This window comes from Heterodontus francisci, chromosome 24 (genome assembly GCF_036365525.1).
Source record: "Heterodontus francisci isolate sHetFra1 chromosome 24, sHetFra1.hap1, whole genome shotgun sequence".
Classification (NCBI taxonomy): Eukaryota; Metazoa; Chordata; class Chondrichthyes; order Heterodontiformes; family Heterodontidae; genus Heterodontus; species Heterodontus francisci.
The window spans coordinates 46869763-46894542 of record NC_090394.1 but is presented as its reverse complement, the minus strand read 5'-3'; the positions used below and the strand labels follow the sequence as shown (position 1 = coordinate 46894542).

General features: G+C 44.3%; 1 protein-coding gene across 9 annotated transcripts in view; it reads right to left on the bottom strand.

The window, feature by feature from the left end:
• rbfox1 (RNA binding fox-1 homolog 1) overlaps positions 1-24780 on the bottom strand; it is a 1351350-nt gene that overhangs the window by 732413 nt on the left and 594157 nt on the right. For 2 of the 9 annotated variants that reach the window (XM_068056113.1, XM_068056120.1), the window contains exon 2: positions 11796-11867. The exons of the other annotated variants lie outside the window; for them this stretch is intronic. The gene's annotated coding sequence lies outside the window, so the exon portion shown is untranslated. The remainder of the gene's footprint in view (positions 1-11795; positions 11868-24780) is intronic. 9 annotated transcript variants of the gene reach the window in all.

Genomic DNA, 24780 nt, shown 5'->3' with positions numbered 1-24780 from the left:
AACTGCTATCAGCAGAATTTTTACATTGCCAATGTGCATCTCAGTTTTTATTGCAAACTTCGGTTGTAACCCTGCCCACTCAAAGTGAATGGCATAGGCAGGTGGTAAAAATGGCAGGCAGGAGCGTCCCACTGCAATCTCAACGTGTTTAAACCACTGCCATTTTAAACTCTGGGTTTTCTGCAGTATTAAGTCAACCTACTGCAGGTCTCGTTATTATTTAAAATTTGGGGTTGATGATGCCAGACAGATCCCAAAGTGAATTTGGATTATCGAAACATAGGAACGGGAATAGGCTATTCAGCCCCTCGTCTTAGTTCTGCCATTCATTGAGATCATGGCTGATCTGTAACCTAATATCAATTACCTGTCGGCTATCAAAAATGTATTAATCTTCAATTTAAAATTATTAATTGAGCTCGGATCTACTGCTTTCCTTGGGAGAGAACTCCACACTCATACCACCGTTTGCATCAAGAAGTATTTCCTAGCTTCTATCCTGGATGGCCTGGTTCTGACTTTAAGGTCATGTCCCCTTGTCCTAGATTCTTCCACCAACGGTAAAAGCTTCTCACTATCGATCCCAGCAATTCCTTTCAAAATCTTCAAAACCTCAATCAAAACACTTTCTATATTTGGGGAATTTAACTGCCGATTGTGACAGTAACACACAGTACCAAAGCTGTCAGTAAAAGTTGGCGGCAAGCCGAAGTGGGTCCAGAAGTGGGTCTAGAAGTGGACCAGGAAAGTTAATAAAACTCACTGACCTGCTGGATATCTCATCCTCGCATCCAGTTTGCTCCCTGCACATTTAGAATATTGGCACCTTCAGATGTGCAGGAAGCATATTATAATGAGCTGTCCTCAGAAAATGACGCAAAGCCACGTGCATGGTGTGTTGTGCTCCCACTGGCATTGCAATGGGACAGCATAATTGTGCCAAAGAGTTGGCTTGAAGCAGAAACCATCTGTGCCTTGATTGCCAGAAATCCTGACAATTAAGCACTGTTTTTTATGATAATATTGACATATAGTGACTGCAATTATCTACTACTCATTGCCAGCTGAGTAAAAGATTGAAGAATTTTCTAAAAAAAACATTGGGGGCTAAAAATTCATTTGCTCTGTTTTTGGACCGCGGGGCTTGTGATTCACAATCTGCCTGCCTCGGTTCTGTTGGAAGTGGGCAGCATGCAAACTTAATGCTCCCACCTCATTTACTTGTCGTGTGGGTCGAGCAGCTGGCATCCTCTGTGCCGCTGCTGGCTGCCTCTGTGCTCAGCAGGGGGGCTGATCAGTGTTGTATTGAGAGCACATGGTACAGCCCACACTCTGCTCTTAAAGGTAGGCTGTCCCTATTAAAGGGAAGCTGCATTGAATTATATTGCTGGAATTTAAAAGATGGGAAATGGAGAGGGTGCCGGATCTGGTGCTGGAGGCATTAGTGGCAGATGTGGGCAACTGGAGAGATGCCATGGTTCCATAGGGAGCCAGAGGGCCCTCAAGGACCACAATAAAAGAGAATGGGAGCAGGTGGCCAGGAAGGTCAATCCTGGCATATGGCCTCAGTAATATTATTTGTCCCTTTGGTATGTGAATTATTGTAAGATTCACAGGGCTACAAGTAATATCCAAAGAAAACGTGGGTTTTGTTATAACTTAACTAGAACATATATATATATATACAAACAGTTACTGCACGAGCACTCCTACACATGTCTCACTCTATTGGGCTCCACCCACAACTCCCTGGTCATGTGTGACATAACATCACTTCCTCTGGCGATCTTCACTTACAGCTCTTAAGGTCATTCTACAACATCCACTTTTTTCCCCAAAGATAAAAACATATGTACAATATACAATGATGCTGTGGTTCAGACTAACTATACATGATTAAAACAAAACATTATTTATAAGTGAGTAAGTTTCACACTCTAAAACGTAGAGGAGATTTGCTTATTCATCCTGATCTTGTTATTGTAAACCACTTCCCAGAGCTGAGCTCGTCCTGTGGACTCCTCTGAGACTCTGGTGACACAAAACTGGTTAGCTTGTTCTTCCGCTGTGCTCATAGCCTCTGTACGTTCATCTTTGAACGTGTCCACGATGCCACACGGTTGTCACATGTAGAGTTGTTGTACAGCTTTCTTAGTTGACTTTGGTTCCATCTGAGAATCACGCCATTGGGTATCTGGACCTCGTATGATCTGGGCGAGTCACATATCCTAGAAAACTCTGCAGGATACCAAGTTCCCGACGCATGATTGAGGACTCCGACGTTTTGTTCTACTCACAATTGAGCTAATTCTAGTCCTGTTTGCCTGTCATACGATGCCTTCATTTTCCCTTGTTTGGAAAGCTTAGAAAAATGATGACTGGCAAAATCGCCAATCATGGCCTCTGGGTACTTGCTGCAATGAACTGAGGCCTGAGAAAAGACTCCCGGTCATATTGCCTTTTCGTGCCAAGACTCCCAGGCTTTGTGTCGTCCTTTACATGGACTGACCTGATACACTCCATCTGGATATTTTATAGAGTCATACAACATAGAAACAGGCCCTTCAGCCCACCGAATGCGGCCTAACCAACGCTATGTACAACTGTAACATGACGTCCCAACTCTTGTACTCAATGCCTCAGCCAATGAAGGCAAGCATGCCATATGCCTTCTTCACCACCCTGTCTAGCTGTGTTGCCACTTTCAGGGAACTATGTACTTGCACCCCAAGGTCTCTCTGCTCAACAACACTCCCTAGGGCCCTGCCATTCACTGTATATGTCCTGCCCTGGTTTAACTTCCCAAAATGTATCACTTTGCATTTGTCTGCATTAAATTCCATTTGCCACTCCCTTGCCCACTTTCCCAGTTGATCCATATCCTGTGTAACCTTAGACAACCTTCTTCACTGTCCATTATACCACCAATTTTGGTGTCATCTGCAAACATACTAATCATGCCCCCTACATTCACATCCAAGTCATTAATATATATGACATCATAGGTGCATTACTGACTTCATGTATTGTGACAATTTGTAGAACTCAGCATACTGGAAGTCCTGTGACAGCTGGTCCAATTGTGTCTACAACATAAAATATTTGTGGTACCCACGCACAGCTCCCATAGCTGCACAGTAAGATTATCGTTTCAATGCGCTTGTTTGCAGAACCATTGTAAGCAGTCAGTTTAGCTGTGGTGGGTTGCACCATAGGTTCCCATTTATTTAAGTACATGTCCTTCAGTATATAGATGGGAAAAATATTTGCACTTGCTCCGGTGTCAATTTTCACTCTGAGCTATGCTTGCCACTCTTCTGAGGACATATAATCACAATCATGGCAAATGCCTCAGACTGTGTGTTGCATCGACATGTTGATCCACATTAACTATGTGAAATGCTTGCTTACTGTTCACACAAGTGCACTCTTCATCCATGTCCTCCTGACAATCTGTCTCTCCGCTGACCTGATTTACCTGCTTGAGCTTTTGTTGTGTGTTGGTATACCTTTTGTTGCCTTTGCCAGCCAGTCTTGCAGATGTTGGGCTGGATTTTACATTGGACAGACGGGAGCTGGCCACATTGTAAAAGTCGGTGGCGAGCCCGCTTCTGCCTAGCCTGGAGATCTATCCCACATTTTACGGGTCCCTAGGCTTTAATTGTTCTGAGCCGGACTTCCACCCACTTGAGGGAGGAAGTCCCGCCTCATTGACCTGCCGGCCAATCAGCACTGGCAGCTTTTAGTCCCAGCAGCGCCACCGAGAGAGGTGGCCACTGCTGGGACTGCAGCCCAGCCAAGCACATGGAGCCAGGAGTCCGGGTAAGTTTGGGTTACCTCGCCGGGGGTAATCGGTCGGGCCCCAGCGAGGCAAGTGTGGTCGTTTGGGGGGAAGTGGGGGGCGGCCCTCAATTGGGCACCCTGTGCCCGATTGTCAGGACCCACCCCCAGGGCACTGAGAGGCCGCCAGCTTTTCCCAGGCAGCCTTTCCTAGCTCCAGGACGCTCGCTTACCATGCGTAAAATCCGCGTGGAGGTGAGCGAAGGCCCTTAAGTGGCCGCTATATGGCCACTTAAGGGCCTTGATTGGCCTGCGGCGGGCGACCCGTTTTTCGCACCCCTCCCACCCTCCGTAAAGTGGGGCTCCCGCTCCATTTTACGCCACACCCCCCCCCACCCCCGCCACCATCCAGCTCATTGGGGTGGCATAAAATTCCGGCTGTTCTCACTGCACATGATCTGCCACCATTCCTGTGTGCAGTATCTGAGATCAGCCTTCTGCACTGCCTTGCCCAATGTCCTCGCATGCTACAAGATTTGCACAGGTCCCAGTATGCCAGACAACTGCAAATTGGGTGAGTCAGGCCACATTTGCCAAAAGGCTTAGCAGACTTCTGAGCCTTGGTTTCCATAACAATTGTCATAGCTGCCTCAAATGTTTGTAACTGTTGGCACCCAGTCATGGTGGCTTCAAATTTCCTTCCATCATTAAGCAGTGCATCTATGTTGTGCCTTTTCTTCTTTTGAAAGGCCTCTCGTGAGGTAATTGCGATTACTAGCTCTATAATCCATTCTGGCAATTTGATATCTGCGAAGTCACACTGTTGAGCTTTGTCTCGGCATCTTGCAACAAACTGGTCAATGGACACACCTTTCCTTTGCTGGTGGGTCATACACCCAAGCCTATGTACTCAGAAATTTATCTTCAACTTGAGTTGCTGCTCCAGGAATATCCTTAGCTTGCGAGGGTCCTTCTGATGCTCAGCTGACAATCCAGATGTATTGATCCATTGCAAGCCCTTGTTTCCCAGTGCAATCTTAATCTTGCTAGCTTGTTTCTCTCGTTCGCTCACTTCTTGGTCCAGGAAACACAGTTCCATTTGCTGTCACAACTGCTTAAATTCAGAGGCTATGTCTGATGCCTTCCAATCTATAACTGAATACCTGAAAGCCATTGTCGTAATGATCTTGATTTTTTTATATAAATACAGGACTTTTTATAGGTTTTCTTTTTCACAGGTACATTTTTTTTCCTCTTTAAGGCAGATTCATTATATTGCAGGCCTGACCATTTTAAGAGTAAGAGACTACAGCTTTTGTTGTTTACACAGCTTGATTTTTTTTAAACCGAGCGAGCAGTTCATTGTTCACAGAACTGTTTGGTTTTTTAACTCAGAGAGCTTTTTTTTTAAACTGAGTTTTTTGAAAGAAGACTGCAGCTTGCAGTACCAGCAGCTGCCACAACCAGCCTTTCTCACTGTGCTGTGGACCTCCAGTGGTGTTGTTGGGTTCTTCCCTCTATTTTTGGCTTAAGCTTTGCCCATAATTTCAAACAAAAAGGGAAAACTAAAACAGTAACGGCTGTAGATACTGCCTTTCAATTATTTCGACCCACTGCCAGATTAAGCGAAAGCTCTAAACTCCTGGAAAATTACCTTCTGTACTTATTGAGTTTCAGCACCTCCCAGGATCCTGTCTGTAGCCTAGCTCACTGCAGTGTTGTGGGATCTCCTGCTAACTGCTCTCCTGCTAGATCTTCAGCCACTCCAGGTAGGCAGCCAGCCCTGCCGGCCCATGTAAATTTTTTAACAAAGATCCCAGCAAAACTAAATAAATACATTTATTATGCCCCTTTCCCACCCCCCCCCCCCATAACAATTACAATATCTATTTGCCCTTATCCCAAAAAACACTTAATTTTTACATCTGACCTCCCCCCACAAATTGCACAAAATTTAAGGTTGAACCCTTTCCACTATCCCCTATACCCATTTATTTATTTGGCCCCATTTCCCCACCACTGATAAACTTACCTCCTTCCCCCCTCCCCACCAGTGTGGCGCCTAGTTTTCCCGGAAGGGGATCTGAAGACGTGGGAGTGCCGGCCACCGCGCCGAAGATCGCGGCAGACCCACAAGATCTCAGGTAAGTTGATTTAAATTTATTAATTTTATTGATTTGCATATTTAAATTGTGAACCCGTTGCCCAGGGGCGGGAGTGGGGCATCACCATGGAGCCTCGCCACCGCCGGGAGGATCAGGTTAGGCCCTGCCGGCATCGAGGTCCGTGGTGGGCCTCATCTAGGGCCATCTTCAGGCACCCCCCCACAGCTCTACAGATCACGACGCTGAGGGCTTGTTAAAATCCAGCCCTTAGTCTGTTATTCAGAAAAGAGTCAAACGTTGCCACGATGTAATACTTGATGGTCTTCAGAAAAAATATATCCCAAGCGTTGCCACCATATAATATTACGAGTCCCTTTGGTATGTAAATATTATAAAATGCACAGGACTACAAGTAATAGCCAAAGAAAATGTGAGCTATATTATAACGTAACTAGAACACACATATGTATATATATATATATATATATATATATACAGTTACTGCACAAGCACACCTACACATGTCTCACTCTGTTAGACTCCACACACAAATTCCCGGTCATGTGTGACATGACATCACTTCCACTGGTGATCTTCTCTTACAGCACTTAAGGTCATCCCACAGAGGCCTCAAGCATTTGGGAGCAGTACCACAAGAAGTCCAATGACCTCATGTGGGTGGTCAAAGTGAATGCATCTCCTACACACCACCAACCTCTCATGCTGCCCAATGCACCATCCCCTATCACTCATCCATCAGTACTCCCTGACACTCAGGACCCATGCTAAACATCTAAATACTCCACCCCACCCTAAATGTTGCCAATCTCTCGCTGCTTCCACATACCTCCAACTATGTGAGGCACAGCATCCACATACAGTGCTACACAATCACTGACATTCTGCCCTCTCTCTTACAGGACAGTGTGGCACATAATCGAAGGGAGCAGAGCAGAATTGGTGGGTGACATGGACACCTGTATCTCCTAAACCCTATGGAGGAGATGGCTTTCCGCATCATGGCGCCAGCTGTGACAGGGCCCATAGCATCTGGTACACTAAGAACATTGAGGTTGACAGTATGTTCCTGCCTTATGCCCCTTCTAACTCCCAGCATACCCACATCCTGCTATCTGGCAGGAGATGCGCCATGGTTCCATAGGGGTTCCAGGAGACCCTCAAGGACCACACTCAGAAGGGAATGGGAGCAGGTGGTTGATGATGTGACCATGAACCTCTTGCTTCCCTCCCCATCCCCACTCCCCTCATCCCAACCTTCCCCTTCTGATTTTCTGCTTTCTGACACCCAAGAACCATGGCCTAGCCAACCACAGCTATTTTATAGGCTTTGGGCACACACTAGGGACACTGGCACATGGCCTTAAGAGGACACGCCTCTCGGGCCATGCCGGAAGTAGCTGGCAGCGCACTGCACCCCAGCACACTAGTCCAGGAGGAGGAGAGAGAGTAACAGTACAGAACTAATGAAGAAACCCTGTCACTTGATCTGACACTCACAACCACCAGATCAGATACTGGCACTGCATTTGCCTTGGTGGCTACTATAGAGTGAGGATTAGTTTATGGTGAGTCACTGGGAACGAGTGGACTGCAGCCAGGCCAGAGGAAAAGGATGGTTCATCTGTCAGCTCACCAGAGGGCGAGTTCACAGACACTTTCTACTGCAGATGACTCAAATGAGGATCTCGATAGAGCAGCATACAGAAGAGCTCTGATGAGCATGCATACTGAGATGCTGGGTGCATTGGCAAACCTGCCAGACAGCCTTCTGTCACTGTTAATGAGCATGGAGGAGGCCGGCTCCAAGTTAGCAGACGTCACTGCAAAGATCTTGCTCTCTCCACAGCCTTCGTTCCATCTCCCTGTCATGCTGCAGACCCAGAGGTACTGACTCTGCCGGCCCCCAAACCTATTACAGCCTTTGTGTGGACAAGTCACCTAATCCTCTGCTATCCCTATGAGTATGGAGCGACACCCTCTAGCAAATCCAGGAACTCACAGCAACACCCCAAAAACTCTCTAGAATACTTCCAGACACTTTACAATTGCAGAAGTCCTTAAAAATTACCTTCTCTGCAATTTTGGCCCTGTGTCCTTTAAGAAGCATGCAGCTTTACGCCAGTTGTTAGAATAGTGATGTACAACTACATTACCTGGGCCTGAATGGTTCAAGTTCGGTAGCTTGGTGTTGCATCAGCCGACTGGGCTGTGTGACATCAGGGTATTGCTCCCTCATAGCCTTCTGGCACACACTGGGGACACCAGCGCAGGCTCTTAAAAGAGCGCGGCAAGCGGGTCATGCAAGATGTGCCTGGCAGTGCACTGCACCCCAGCAAAACAGTGCTAGGTCTCCGTAGAACTGCTGGACGTGGAGCTACAGAGGTGAATTTCTTGCCCAGGGTGAGAACATTTGTTTTACAGTTCATCAAAGTGACTGAATATTGTGCTAAGCAAAAAAAGTAGATGCTCTTTATACATAGCATCAGACTCGAGCATTTCCAGGTCAGCAAAAAAAAATCTTGAAGCAGTCAGAGCTCTATCTGCAATGCTTCAACTATATATCTTAAATCATAGTCTCAGAAGAGCAATTCTTACAGCAACACTGTGAAATTACCACTGCTTCTTACCATTCCAGCTATAACTGTGGCCAAATTTTATATTCTTTATGATATTGCATCTATATCTACAATGTAAGACATATTTCAAAATGGAAGCTGTGTTAAATTGTGGATGGAGCCAAGATATTTTTGGATACACAATGAAAACAAATGCATTAAGAAGAAGGTTTATTACAAATGCTGGACCATCAAGTGGTAGGGTTGGTAAGGGTTTTTATTCCCATTTTAAATAAATATGTTATTCATACACTTGAACAAAATTCTGCATATCGAAGTAACAGCAGGCAGAAAAAAAAGACAATTGAAAAGAACAGTTAATCTGTACAGGTTAGTCAGAGAGATTCATGTATTGTTGGATAGTTTATCTACAAAAAGCACCTGCTGAGCAGACACACTGACACCTCCACTTAAAGTTACATAATCACCATTGGACTGTATGTTAGCATATGCTGTATGGGTTAACTATTATAAACAAGGGCAACTTCTCAGAGAAATTGGGCCATGTTGTGGTTCTCCATAGCTATGGAGACAAGGTTTTCCATTCCCTTCTGAAGAGTATCACCTTTATCTGCTGTATTTCTCTACCCTGGTTCTTGTACAGATCTTATCATGGAAAGCAAATGCTAACATTTCCAATACCATTACTGGTCTCTCAGATGTATCTTATGAACTAATTTGCCTGGCTTCTTGTGATCCATCCAGGTGGATGCCTAGAATAGGCATTAGGCTCCTTGAAGACATGAATTAGGGAACTAACACCCTCTCAGGACCAGTTTTAAAAATGTGTTGCCAATGAGCAAGACTGGTGTGGAAGGTTGTTCAGCAGCTCACAACAAAAGGTAGGTGTAACGGGAAAGAGTTTCTGCTTTGGGTGCAATCAGCGTTCTGGGTGCAAATTAAACTTGAAATTGTTCTAGATTTCTGAAGTTACAGTTCAAGTTTCCGCTCAAATTTATTTGCATATCGCTGAATGTAAAATCTCCCATGAGCCAATGCAATCAGGCTGTGTAATAGAAGGTAATTGTTTATTTTTTTTCATGCATTAAAGAAATGTGTTGATGTATGCAAGACTGGTAATCTGGCGCAGCTTTATTAATATATCTGAAAATTGATTTTTCACAAAAAAGCATTTTAATAACTGTACAGGACACCACCTGTGATTTTAAATAATTGAAAGTGACTTTAAAAAAAACTATATAGAACTATTTGCTACTGGTGTACACTAGTCAGCTTATTAAATTACATAGTTTTAATATTTAAAAACTTTAAAACGTACCTACTAGTGCTTTTGTCCTAAAAAAAAATTCAATTTGAAGAGCCTCCTTGAATGGCTGCAAATGGGCACAAGAGGCAGAGACTCATCAAGCTCATTATTTTGATCTGAAGGTGTGGCCACTTTTGCAGGCGGGGCTGACTTGCAGCACAATGTTTTTTTAAACAGGTGTAAGAAATTGTAGGAACTCAATTTATGCTTGACGTAACTTGTGCTTAAAGTTCTTTGATCTTTTACACTGGTTTAGCTGATTTCAGGCAAATTGTGCATATAGTAATGGTACTCTAGAACAATATGTTCAATTCCACAGGAGTCATGACCATCCACCACCCCTATAACCCACATCTGCACCATACCTGATGTCTGCTGTCATGAAGCAGGGCCGGCATCGATGTCTTTGCTTGGCCAGCTGCCTGTGGAAGCGAGACTAGTGCAAGCAATTCCGAATACGCTGATAAAGACTGAGGCCCAATTTCCATTGACCCTCAGTCTTTTGATTTGGTCGTATGCTGGTCTCACAATCTCAAGTCCGGGCCCAGAAATTGGCCCACACCAAAATCCACCCCTCTGTTTTGCAAATTTGCAATGTTCCACTTCCAATGTATGACTCACATGCAAGATCTATCATAAGCGCACATTTTCACATCTATTTCGAAAGTGGTTACATTTTTTGAATATAAATAGCAGCACTGCAGTGCATTTTCAAATTTCAACACTTAAATCTCACTTGGTTGAAGCACATGCCTGTTTCATTAAGGGTACATCACATTATCTAATCAGCTAACTTGTTTACTTTTCTGAAGGCCGTCTGTGCCAAAGTGGCCTTATAAATCAAGCTGCTGCAAATGCAGAACTGTTATTTATGAAATCAACTTTAATTCTGATTGATTCCACATGCTACAATCCAATTTTGCAGCTTTTAATCTTTTAACCACCTTTAACACTTTAAAATAGTCCCATGGATTTCAGTTTAAGTGCAGTGAGTAAATTTAACTCACCAGGCTTAAACTGTTATCTGTTTTCCCAGTAAACATGCATAATAAACAAATTTATTTATGTCCATTCGACGCCAGCCAAGACAGCTTTTTGATTCACTCATCCTGCTCCAATTCTCAGATGGAATGGTGTAATTGCATTACACTTGCTCTGCAACTTAGCTTGCTCTATGAATTCACTTAATAATTTACCATATGGTGTTCCACAATAAGTATACAGTTGCTGCCCAATGCTTAAGCCAATTCTCACCTGACAGTCAATTTGCATGCTGCACATATGGATGAGAGATGCTTTGCGACGAATAACGCTGCTATTGGATCACTGTTTCGATAAATGATCAAGTGGGCCTCCTTCTATTAACCTACAGTAATGGGACTACTTTTGCTTGTGTCATTCTCAGTATGCAGGGTTTAATGGCACAAAGCCACTGAATATTTTTTCATGTAATCAAGTTGTGACAGATGCTCAATATGTGGATTTGCATGTGATTATAAATGCTGCTTTCCCACCATGTTCTAGTTAAAAGATCCTTCTAGTTAAAAGTGCTTCAATTTGATTAGTGCCTAATCCTTGCTTACTTCATCTTTCTAAGAAAGGTATCTACTATACTTTACAACTTATTTCGGTTGTGAAACAACAACATCCATTAGTACATTTTCCCACACTTTGCTGCAGCAACTTTCAAGTATTTCAAAATTAGGCTTTCTAGGTGCACATTTCTGACTAGAGGTTAAAGGTTAGAAATCTGCATACCACCTGAAGTTTGTTCACTAGTTATTCCATAGCAGCACAATCCATATCCAAACACAGCTGGGACCAGCCTCAAATATCCACTTGTACTGTGTACTTGTGTGAACAAAGGTAGTATAGTCACACCTCAAAACAAAAATATTCCAATAATGATATGCTCAAGTTTGATTTCTGTTCAGCAGATTCTACATGTTATAAGAGTTCAGTTTTGGAGTAAATCAATTGAAAACCAAGATCAAAAAGGAATCGTACCTGAGAATCCTGCCAAAAATGAAAAGTTCTTTGGGCTTTGTAACAAAATCATGATCTGCTTCCCCTCAGGCCCTGTGTGAAAGATTAGCAGAATTCAGTCTGCTGTTGGTCCAAATGGATCAGCGCACTTCACTGAATTAATAAATGTGTAAAAGTTTTGACGGAGGAGGTCATGCCCTTACCACCTCATCTGTCTAAACCAGTATCTGTAAAAGGTTAACATGCCCATACCAACACAGCATTACCTTCTCCTGAGGGCAACCAGGTTCACAGAACAATATCTCATCCACTTTTCAGCAATTGTAAGATTGAATCTTTTAAGATTGACTTTTTAAGGATCACAACTGTCTTAATGCAACTTTGCCTTTGTGAACTGAGTATATGTTTCTGGGTCTTGTTTTGAACAACAGCGTACTTTTGCACAGGAATCCTTGGGATGATTTTTGCTGTCTTTGTTTGATGTTAATGGGAAACTAATAACCTCAATGTGGGGTTGATAGCCTTACCACCCCATTCGCACTAGACATGTTGTTAGCTCAATTAGATAAGGAGCTGAAGAGGCGCTAGGCCCCTCCTCATATGGAAATTGTGGTGCTATGATATAAATAGGCTGCCTTCGGAGAATACTTGGCATCAGGTGGCAGGACTATATCTCCAACACAGAAGTCCTTGAAGCGGCCAACATCCCCAGCTTATACACACTACTGAGTCAGCGGCGCTTGAGATGGCTTGGCCATGTGAGCCGCATGGAAGATGGCAGGATCCCCAAAGACACATTGTACAGCGAGCTCGCCACTGGTATCAGACCCACCGGCCGCCCATGTCTCCGTTATAAAGACGTCTGCAAACGCGACATGAAATCGTGTGACATTGATCACAAGTTGTGGGAGTCAGTTGCCAGCATTCGCCAGAGCTGGCGGGCAGCCATAAAGACAGGGCTAAATTGTGGCGAGTCGAAGAGACTTAGTAGTTGGCAGGAAAAAAGACAGAGGCGCAAGGGGAGAGCCAACTGTGCAACAGCCCCAACAAACAAATTTCTCTGCAGCACCTGTGGAAGAGCCTGTCACTCCAGAATTGGCCTTTATAGCCACTCCAGGCGCTGCTTCACAAACCACTGACCACCTCCAGGCGCGTATCCATTGTCTCTCGAGATAAGGAGGCCCAAAAGATATAAATAGGACCTCAATGACCATTTTAGGTTGCACAGGCAATGGAATTGAAGAGGCACTTAAAGGAAAGTGTAAAAGTATTTTTATGAATAACAAAGATAATCTAAGCTATGCCACTCAGGCTTCTCAATCTTTGTGACCACAACTCCTCCGCCTGCAAAGTACCTTCCCCCCCACCACTCAACCAGCCCCAATCTTGTGGCGTCAATCTGACAAGCTGCACTGGGACAGCTGTCTAGTGCCCTGCAGCTTGCCTGCAAGATTTATATATGTTTGGGGTTTCAAATTCGTTAAGGCCTCTTTGCAGCCAGAATGGACGAACATTCATCTGACCAAAAATTAAAATTAACCTCCTTGTTTTTTTTTACTGTGCTGATGTGATGTTGTATCTATCTTTTCCACATTTTTATGCATTTTTAAGATTGCAACCAGAAATCATACTGGAGGACAGACAAGAACCCTCTCTGTTTACCTAGGAAGAGCATGAGAATACTGTGGATTAAATGATTCTCCCTCCCTTTCCATATCTACTTGTCCCCAATGGCTTTTTTGAGATTGAGAAGTCACAGATTAGGTGCAGTGAAAAATCTCCAAGCCAGCTCTTCAAAGTGCAGCACACTGATGCAAAAATATATTACACCACAATGTATTTGGCTGTGTATTTTAATAAAAATTAGATAATGCCATTTTGCTATTTTACATTTTTTTTTTGAAGTGCAACAATAGTTAAAATATTGACTGGAATGCAAAAAAGGTACATAAATAGAGCTGAGGGAAAAGGCATCTGCTTTCTAATATTATTTGGAAAACATGAATTATGTACGACAATGCTTTTGTAAAATAATAAACTAATTGGAAATTTTCACTGGAGGAAATTTATTATTTTAGAACAACATTGCCATACATAATTCATATTTTCCAAATAATATTAGAAAAGAGCTGTTTTTGTAACTTAGCTATATTTACGTACTTTTTCTGCATTCCATTCTGTGTCAATGCATAATATAATACAATTCTAAAGCCAATTTCTACAATAAAGTTTTTTTTTAAAAATGTGTCTGTATACTCAAAGAACAATTAGAAGCTGCGCTCAAAGCATTTTTGCATATTTATTTGGCTTTTGAGGTTATTTACTAATTGATTATCTACAAAGGAGGCAACATCAGTGAAGTAAAACACCAGAACACAACAACCGAGGGCATATACACTTAGAATGGACACATAGGACTGGATTTTACCGAGCTCCCGACGTTGGGCTCCATGGTGGGGGGGGGGGGGGCTGGAAGATCGTTCTGGCAGAGGCCCGCCAGAGCGCCCAAAGCCAGGAGGGCCAGGCCCAACCCACCCGGCAGCATTGAGGCTCTGTGATGGCCCTTTGTCACCGCTGCACGACAGAAGCTGCATCTAAGTACGTAAATGAATAAAAGGAATACATTAAAATGCACTTACCAGGGATCTTACGGGCCCGCAGCAATCTTCGGAGCAGTGACCGGCTCTCCCACGCCTTCACTTCCCCGTCTGGGGAAATCAGGCATGAGACTGCTGGCGGAGGGGCGGGGGGGGCGGGGTGGTGGGGAGGGTGGGGGAGTTAAAATTTTTAGTGCAGGGGTAGGACAAGGTAAAATAATCTTCACGAGTGTAGAGGATGGTAGGAAAGGGTGAACTTTCAACTTTGTACAGTATGGGGAGGGAAGGTCATATTTAAAAGGTAAGTGTATTGTGGGGGGAGAGGGCAAATATTTAATGTTATTGGCATTGGGGGGGGGAAGGGGCAATAGAATTTTTATTGCAACAGTGGTGGTGGGGAGTGGGGGGGAGGGGGGGGGGAGGACTTTAAAAATTTTGATTCACCGGTAGGGCTGGATGCTCTTTAAAAAAGGCGTCAGCGCCTGCGTATAGGCAGCCGTGCCATTGCCAGCGTCAGACAGCCCCCTTCCACGTAATTGGAGGGGTGGGGGTGACTCAGGTATTTAAATGAGCTATTGCACGCTAGATTGCGGCGGCTCAAGGCAGGCAGCCCACACATGTGGGCCACCATTTTTGTCGCTGGTTGCCAGGAGCGGCAGCAAGCTCTTAAAATCCAGCCCTTAGACTCAGCACATTTTATTAAATACCTATGTTGGGGTAGATTTTAAACTTGTTGCCCAGGCACAAAAACTGTGTTGTGGATTGGCTGTCCGTTATAGAAACGGCCCCATTTTCTTTTCCATTGATTTCCATTGATTATGTCCCTTAGTTTAATGCAGGCATTAACCTGTTTATATTAAGTTACTAATGCTTCCATTAAGATATTAGACAGATGTCTCCCACACAAACTATTAAGCTTCTGTCTATCATTACTGTGTTATGAAAGTGCTTCCATTTTTAAAATATTTTTGAGGACTCATGTTTTAGAATTATGGAGATGGATTTATTGGAGGACTGAAGTGATTCCATAGATGCTGGACTTATTTTTGGATGGGTTACTGGAAGGTCTCTGTTTCAAAACATCTACTGGATGTCACATGTCTTCAGCTAAATAAACAACAGGTGCCTTCTGACTATGGGAGTTGTTTGCAAGAGAAGTGACATGTCAAGATTTATCGTGCTCAAGAGTGGGTTTCATTTTTGAATACTGTTTTGAGTCAGTTGGGTTTGTAGCCTATAGAAAGAAACACCCAGCTCATCTTTCTCCACTTCTCTGAGAAACCCTGGAAAAAGTCCTGTGTGTAATAGTTGTAATGCCTGATGCCACATTTCTCCTGAGAAGTAATTTGGAAGACTTCCTCTCAACATTTCCTGAATGAACTGCTTCTGAAAAGATCCCAGTGACCCGTCTGTGTGTACTCGGACGCCAGACTTTATGCCGTCTGGAACATAACATATTTTATCCTTTTTCTTCAAAAATTAACAAGTACTTTAGCTAAAGCATCTTTATTTTCCCTTTAACCGGTGTGCGTGAGTATGTGTGTGTGTTGAGTATTTAGAAGGTAATATATATATGTTTTACTGTCATATTTCAAACTGTGCTAAAGCTCTGTATCTTTATTGACTAAACCTTGTTTTATAATAAATTAATACTTTTGTTGTTTATTAAAGAAACCTGGTTGGTGGATTTTATTCTGAAACCAGACTAGATAGAGTATACAATTGGCCGCATCGGTAACTGGGTAGACATTTAAATATATGTTTCGACCTGTGGAGAAGTGGAACTAGAGAAAGACAGTGCACTCTTCCCGCCTTAGTCGTAACAACTGGAAAAAACAATTTTGAGGATATAGAATTTTTTTTCTCCTGCAAGTCAACTTATGCATTACGAGTTTAAGGTCTTGCCACTGATATTCTATTCAGTGTTCATTCCTGTAATCAGTCTGAGCATCTTAGAGGTGTGCCCAATATTTAGCAATATGATAACATAACTCAAGGTCATAACAATATTATGCCATTGTGATCTGAACTGGATAAATGTGTTTTGTGCACATGCTCTCACATGTGCCTCCTCAATATTTTTTAGAGGTGGATTGTAAAAACACCTGGTAAGACAAGGCTAGATATGATTGTTAAGCTGCTTTTATTCACAGCAGGTGAATATATAGGACAACAGTTACAATCAGATTCAATTGTGTACAGCTCATATAATAAGATCAAATAATGAACACTATCCTCTCCCACATCTTGCTTGACTTAAACAAAATAACTGTAACTACTCTCCTGCACTTTAAGCTTTATGGCTTAATAAAAGTTAATGAAAGTCCTCACAGATTTCTGTTTAAAAGTGAGTAGGGACTGAATTGGCTAGCCCCCGAAAATGGCCATGGGAATCACAAGGTGTGATTAACCCATGGCTGTTGATTGAATTGCAGGTAGCATGCCGACTTCATGATGCCTGCTCATTAGAATGATGACTGCATGCAGCTAGTGCTAACCACGCTCTTCATTGACTGCATGCATCAGCAGGGGGCCCAAAATCATAACCTCTTAGTTGCTCTTAAAGCTAACCTGCATTGCTTAAAGCTCGCCTGCACCTCTTAAAGAAGAGGTGCATTGTGAATGGAGCAGGTGCTGGGAGGACATGAACCTGACCAGGGAAATATTGATGACTGACATAACATGGGAGAGAGTGGACTCCAAGATTTTTGGATGCAGCACTGGAGGCCTTTCTGGAGGAGGTGGAATGTAGGAGAGTGTCCTATAGCATGGGACCAGGAGACCTTCCAGACACATGCTCAAAAGTCAGTGGGAGCAGATAGCTTTGCAGTCAATGCAAGCAGTGCCGCCCCGGGGACCTGGAAGCGCTGCCGCAACTAGTTCAATGACCTCAAATGAGTGATCAAATGTCATAGCCTAACAACTGCACCACTAGGCTCAGACACTCCTCAATTAACCACACCCCCATCACCCACCTACCAACAATCTCTATCAATCAGGACTCATACTTAACATTCATTTGCTACATCACACCTTCATACACTTAGAACTGCCTCAAGTTCACACTCACATCTCACAGCTTGCACACACTGCCAGCTATTCAACCACGACAGCCACATCAGCCAAACATGCTACTCACTGACACATTTCCCTCTGTCTTGCAGGATAACCAGGGGCAACAGGAGGGGGAGACATGGTCCTGTGTGTCATAACGCCCTTGGAGTAAATGGTGCTGGCCATTATTGGAATGACGACTGTTGAGCCCATGGCCAGCAAGGGGCTGAATCAATTGAGGATGACAGAATCCTCATAGGTAATCTTCTTTCTCACATCCCACTTTCTCTTTATCCCACACTCACTTCTCAATTACAAGCTGCAAATAGTGTAAACATACACATCTTACTTTCCCCTAACCACAATCCTACCCATATGCCTTTCTCCTTTCAGATCCCTAAGAAGTGTAATCTGGCCAGGCAGTGGAGGAACAGTAAGAAGGCAGTGATGATGAAGAAACTCCATCACTCAATTTCACACCTGCAGGCACCAGCTCAGAAACTGACAGCACATAATTCAGAGGACAGCAAAGAGAGGATCTGCACATGGTGAAACACTGGGCACGAGTGGCGTACATCCAGAGCAGGCAGCAGGAATAGCACAGATGCCATCTCGGCAGAGGGAGTGGTCGCACATGAGTTCTTCTGCAGGGGACTTCAGATGAGGACTTCGATGCGGTGGTGTGCAGAAGAAGACTGATGGGTATGCACACAGAAATGCTTGGTGCATTGGGAAGTCTCCCAGAAAGCCTGCAATCAATGTCAAGGAGCACAGCGGTGCCTGCCACCAACTTAGCACAGGGCTTTGTGCAGAGCTTGAAGCCCATCCTTTCCAACATGGAAGTGGTAGCCTTCTCCAATAGCACAACCCTGATGCAGTGTCTGATGGCTATTGTCTCAGCTTCCATTGCAGCACAAATAGCTTCCACCAAAAGTCTGGGTGAAAGCTCAGACTGAAGTGCTGTAAGCTCTGCCTGCTGCCATCATGGCAATGGATACTAGTGTACAAAGGGGCTATCCTCCAACAGATTACCAGGATTGTTGAGCTGCCATCCCAGGGGAGTAGCAGTGGCTCCATGGGGTATGAACCTGCCGTCCTCTGCAGGAAGACAGCATTCATGCTCCCACCCCTGTCACTCAGCCAGTACCCTTGCTGTTGCCAGTCAGTCAGCCAGCCAGCCCTGGCTGCTGCCGCCCATGCAGAGATGGTGAAGTCTGAAGCTGGGCTTTCTTGGTGTAGAGCTGCTCGAGGTCATCCTCTGGGTCATCTACAGTTTGTTGCACTGAAATTCAGCAGACTTCCACTAGCCATGTTGCAGACACTGAGTAGGAGCACTAGGACAGGCAAAGGCACATAGAAGACAGGCACTAAGGGAATGCACACAGTTGATTAATTTATATTTGAATGCATCTTGATTATAAATTTGGTTTGGAATGTTTATTTTGTGGTGGCTTTTATTTCTGCATTGAGGCCAAGACAATGATCTGATAGTCAGTGTCTGAGGAAATGTAAGGTGTAGGACTGTTGGTGAATGGGGATTTGAGGTTGTGGTTACTGGCATCTCACTTGAAATAGTTCTTCACATACAGCCCAGGCAGAAAGGGGTTATATAGGTCGCCACTTCTCTTCCTCTTCCTCCTCTCCCTCCTCCCTCTTTTAGCACTTGTCCTGCTCTGTGTGGCCTCTGCTTATTCTCCCAGTCATGCTCTATTCCAAGGCGAAGCCTAATAGTGCCTGGCAATGACAGTTTTGTGTAGAAGCCTTGAAGTCAAGAAAAGTTCTTCAGCACTTGCCATACCCCTCCCTATAGAACTTTGCAACTTGAAACAACAATGGAAAGTGCCTCAAAACTTGTAGAATCATACCAACAGCCAGAAGAAATCAACCAGCAACTAATCTGCAAGCCGTTGATGATCCATTTAAATCATAGAATCATAGAAAGTTTAAGGCACAGAAAGAGGCCACTTGGCCCATTGTGTCTGTGCCAGCTGATAAATAATCCACCTATTCTAATCCTCCACCTTCCAGCATTTGGTCCGTAGCCCTGCAGCTTACGGCACTTGAGGTGCATATCCAGACTCCTTTTGAATGAGTTGAGGGTCTCTGCCTCAACCACCCTTTCAGGCAGTGAGTTCCAGACCATCACCACCCTCTGGGTGAAGAAGTTTTTCCTCATCTCCCCTCTAATTTTTCTACCAATCACTTTAAATCTATGCCCCCTTGTCACTGATCTCTCTGCTAAGGTGAATTCACCCTTCACCTCCACTCTATCCAGGCCCCTCACAATTTTGTACATTTTAATCAGATCTCCCCTCAGCCTTCTCTGTTCCAAGGAGAACAACCCCAGCTTATCCAATCTTTCCTCATAGCTGCATTTTTCCAGTCCTGGCAACATCCTCGTAAATTTCCTCTGTACCCTCTCTAGTGCAATTACACTGTTGGGTGGGACTTCTTTCTGTTTAACACTAGTTCAGCCAAGCAAAGTTAAGATAGGACATCAGCTGGAAGGTTGATCTCCAAAATGGCAGCACACTGACTGACGTTATGATCTGTCTGCTCTGTACACTTTTGGCAGACATTAGCTGCACGCACCCCGATGCCTTTACCAATAAGGCCCTACACGATCCACAGCTGAAGTGTGCGCACACGCAGTGCGTGCCATTTTGGTCCAGAAATGGCACCTGTAGCACCTAAACAACGGGCACTACCAAGCCCAATTTCACAACCCAACATTGCTGTTTTAGTTTTTAACCTCCCTGTGTTCGCAATTAATGCCTATCGCAAAAAGCTCCTCTTGAACAACCAGGACCAATACAACAGGTGTAAAGACATTTATCAATTACAGAGGTGGGCTGATGTTAAGTTTATTGGTTCCAATCTTTGGGGTAACAGCTTCAATGTCTAGCTCTAGAATTTTAACCACCTTTCACCTCAGTGATTTTTATAGGACTTGTGAGTACACTTTGCTTTCTAAACTCAACCTTCAACTGTAACCCTTCTCCAAATCCTTTGGTGGAAAATGGCCAAAAATCTTAAAACAAAGCAAGTAATTTCGGGGATATAGATTTTTATTTCTTGCATTTCAATTGTGTGACTGTACAGAAATGATGTTACTGAAATTTTAGTAGTCAATATACTTTTACTATCTTGTAAGTCGAGAACATCAGCAAGAAGGGAGCAAGAAAAGACCAATCACCCCATGAAGCCTGTTTCCTTCCACATACATTACTTCAGCTACTTCATCATGGACTCCACCACTATATTTATCACCTGAGAGACCAAACATTTCTTCTACATTTTTCCCAAATCACCAGAATTCATGAACAGCATATTTAACTGGCCACGTAAAAACATTCCCATCCACGTTCCGTAACATCGGGCTGATTTTTATGTCACTGGCAGGGCTCCCGATGTTGAGCCAAAAAAGAGAGGGAACCCTGCCTCGGCCGTTTGGGAAACACCTGGCTGCATTTCATGGCACTCAGGCAATTAACTGCCTGGCGCTGGGGTCCCCATCCCTTTAAGGATGGGGATCCTGCCTCTGAGAGCTGCCAGCCAATCAGAGGGATGGCAGTTCAGCAGTCCCAGCAGCGTCACTGGAAGCGGTGGCCAATGCTAATACTGCTGCAGTCACTGGACCAGGAGCAGCCATGGACTGCAGGTGAGTGGGGGCTGGCTTGGCAGGGCCAGTCAGGAAGGAAGTGGTGGGGGGGGAGTGTTGAGGGCAGTGGGGTGGGTGGCAGCACAGGAGTGGCCTTTGTCACCAGGGGGACTCCTTGGGCCACAGATTTCCCATGGGGGAGGGCCCTCCATCCCACAAGACCACACGGAGGCCGCCTGGTTTTACTGGCAGCCTCTGCATGTGGCAGAGGGTTCCCCCACCGGGTAAAATACCAAGGGCGGTGAAAGGGGGCCCGTAAGTGGCCTCTGGACTGAAAGGCCGTCCTAGACCTTCCCGACTCCAGACTAAATTTAGTGGCTTCGGGAAGGCAACGGGCACTGCACCCCCAACCTTCCCTCGCAATTTCATGGGCCCCCCGCCACCCTGTCCATCCCTAGAGGGCTCATAAAATTCAGTCATATTTACTTGCTTCAGTTCATTGCCTGGACTTTTCAATTATGAATGTAGAAACAACTTGCAGCAAATGATCAATGGGGAACCATAAATTAAAGATGCAAATGTCGTCTTAAATTGGATGAGTGGTGACTCATTATTTTCCACATAATCTTCTCTCTCCCATTTCCCTCCTACTCTGTTTGTGAAAACTTGCCAGTGTCATGTCAGGATAAATTGACTGTGTAGGTGAGCAGATTGTGTGCAATGAGCAATGGAATCATAGAATGGTTACAATACAGAAGGAGACCATTTGGCCCATCATTTCCGTGCTGGATCTCTGTAAGAGCTACTCAGCTAGTGCCACTCGCCTGCCTTTTCCCCGTAGCCCTGCAATTTATTTTCTTTTCAGATAATTATGCAATTCCCTTAATAGATGTGAGACATGAGAATAATCCTGCACACATTTCTCTGATGACCAGAAAACAACAAACATAGTATACAGATCAGGTGCATTCATTTTACTTTTTGTTTAAAAAATATACAAAATGGACCCAATATGACATCTGTCAATGTAATCTTGAGGTACAGGGATTGATAGTATAAAATGCCAGAGCTACACACAGTAGCCCTGAAACTCCATGGGGGCTCCATTGACATAACTGCAACAGGAAAGTTGGACCTGCAGAGAAATCTCCCGTATGGACATTTTCAGTTATGGCAGTAAACCGCTAGAACCCCTGTGGAATTTAAGGGTTAGCAACTCGATCTCTTGGCCACTTTCTTTCTTTCTTTTGGGCCTCCTTATCTCGAGAGACAATGGATACGCGCCTGGAGGTGGTCAGTGGTTTGTGAAGCAGCGCCTGGAGTGGCTATAAAGGCCAATTCTGGAGTGACAGGCTCTTCCACAGGTGCTGCAGAGAAATTTGTTTGTTGGGGCTGTTGCACAGTTGGCTCTCCCCTTGCGCCTCTGTCTTTTTTCCTGCCAACTACTAAGTCTCTTCGACTCGCCACAATTTAGCCCTGTCTTTATGGCTGCCCGCCAGCTCTGGCGAATGCTGGCGACTGACTCCCACGACTTGTGATCAATGTCACACGATTTCATGTCGCATTTGCAGACGTCTTTATAACGGAGACATGGACGGCCGGTGGGTCTGATACCAGTGGCGAGCTCGCTGTACAATGTGTCTTTGGGGATCCTGCCATCTTCCATGCGGCTCACATGGCCAAGCCATCTCAAGCGCCGCTGACTCAGTAGTGTGTATAAGCTGGGGGTGTTGGCCGCTTCAAGGACTTCTGTGTTGGAGATATAGTCCTGCCACCTGATGCCAAGTATTCTCTGAAGGCAGCGAAGATGGAATGAATTGAGACGTCGCTCTTGGCTGGCATACGTTGTCCAGGCCTCGCTGCCGTAGAGCAAGGTACTGAGGACACAGGCCTGATACACTCGGACTTTTGTGTTCCGTGTCAGTGCGCCATTTTCCCACACTCTCTTGGCCAGTCTGGACATAGCAGTGGAAGCCTTACCCATGCGCTTGTTGATTTCTGCATCTAGAGACAGGTTACTGGTGATAGTTGAGCCTAGGTAGGTGAACTCTTGAACCACTTCCAGAGCGTGGTCGCCAATATTGATGGATGGAGCATTTCTGACATCCTGCCCCATGATGTTCGTTTTCTTGAGGCTGATGGTTAGGCCAACTATCTTTGAAAATATTCACATTACAGACGGAACAATACAAATTTTACATAGAAGTGAAATGTGGGTCTTTTTGGATTGTGAATTTTTCTGCTACACTGCTTTCAGAGAAAATTCCTAAATACATCTTAATAGTCTGTAAGTACATGCTAGAATATGTCAAATAGTTTTTTGCAACACATCACAATTTTCACAATATTGCAGATATTTATTTCAATGTTACATTAATTAGAATATTAGTAATATCTATCATATTCAAGACAGAAATCAATAGATTTCTGGATACTAATGACATCAAGGGATATGGGGATAGTGGGGTAAAATAGTGCTGAGATAGATGTTTAAATAGGGGAGCAGACTAGATGGACCAAATGGCCTACTCCTGCTCCTATTTCCTATGTTCCTATGTAACATAAAGCAAAATCCCATAAGTGTATTTTTGCAAAAGAGCAATTGTGTTACAGCACTGGGGGCAATTTTAAACAAACTGTCTAGTGGGAAACTGATTCAATCCGTTCAGCCACTGATTTAATACTGGTTTTACTCCCCATTTACTTTGGTTAAAAGCACAATCAGGCAAGGTTTACAACAGGCATCCGCTCTGATTGGGTCAGCTTCCTGTCAGGCAGTTCGGTTAAAATTATCCCCATGAGGTTTGAACTCCGCTCTTCTACTTGTTACGTATATAAATATTTGCAACTATTTTACGCTGCTCCCCACAATATAGCCTCCTCTATTCTCCACACAAGTCGTTCCTCTTCTGTCAAAGCGAGGCTAAGTGATAATCACAATCCAAAGGCCTTGAAAAAAGTTCAAAGCCCAAAATCAGAACTCTCAGGAGGGTCCATAGTTCATTTCTGTCCATAATTCTATATTATTCATGGCATAATATGAATATTCCCAAAGACAATAGTGAAGCCAAGGAATTCCTATCCTGTATCAATAGCCCAAGGTCATATTGATGGGTACGTGACTTGTTAAATATTGCATTCATTCCACATACATTTTTAATCTTGATAGCTGCTGGCAATGCATGCCCACCTGACCCACTGGGAAGGAGGTCTTGTTCCAGGAGGATGCAGATGTCAGCAATGGCCTGCTGTGAAAACCTGAGCCTCCTGGAGGCACTGGTACTCACACATGTTGAGAAAGCTGATCATCCTCCTGTAGACCCTGTGTTGAGCATCTTGCCTCCTTGGAACTGGATCTCTGTGTCTATCTCCTCTGCCCTGTGGAGCAGCATATGCTGAGGAGAAGACAGCTGGTCCTGCTTCTGCTGCTGCTGTTGGTGACGTTGTTGCTGCTTCTCTTGCTCTTCATCAGAGTGCAAGGTGGTGCTGCATAAGATGCTCTCATGCCAAGGTGAAGGCTGGCAGCAGGAAAGTGCAGCAGGAGGTGAATGAAGTGCAAGATAGGTCAAGTCACGATCAAGAAGTTAGCAATCACTTGTCGAGCGCTGAAATCACTCTGAGAAGCAGTAATACAAAAGCAAAATACTGCAGATGCTGGAAATCTGAAACAAAAACAGAAAATGCGAGAAATACTCAGCAGGTCTGGCAGCATCTTTGGAGAGAGAAACAGAGTTAATGTTTCAGGTCTGATCAG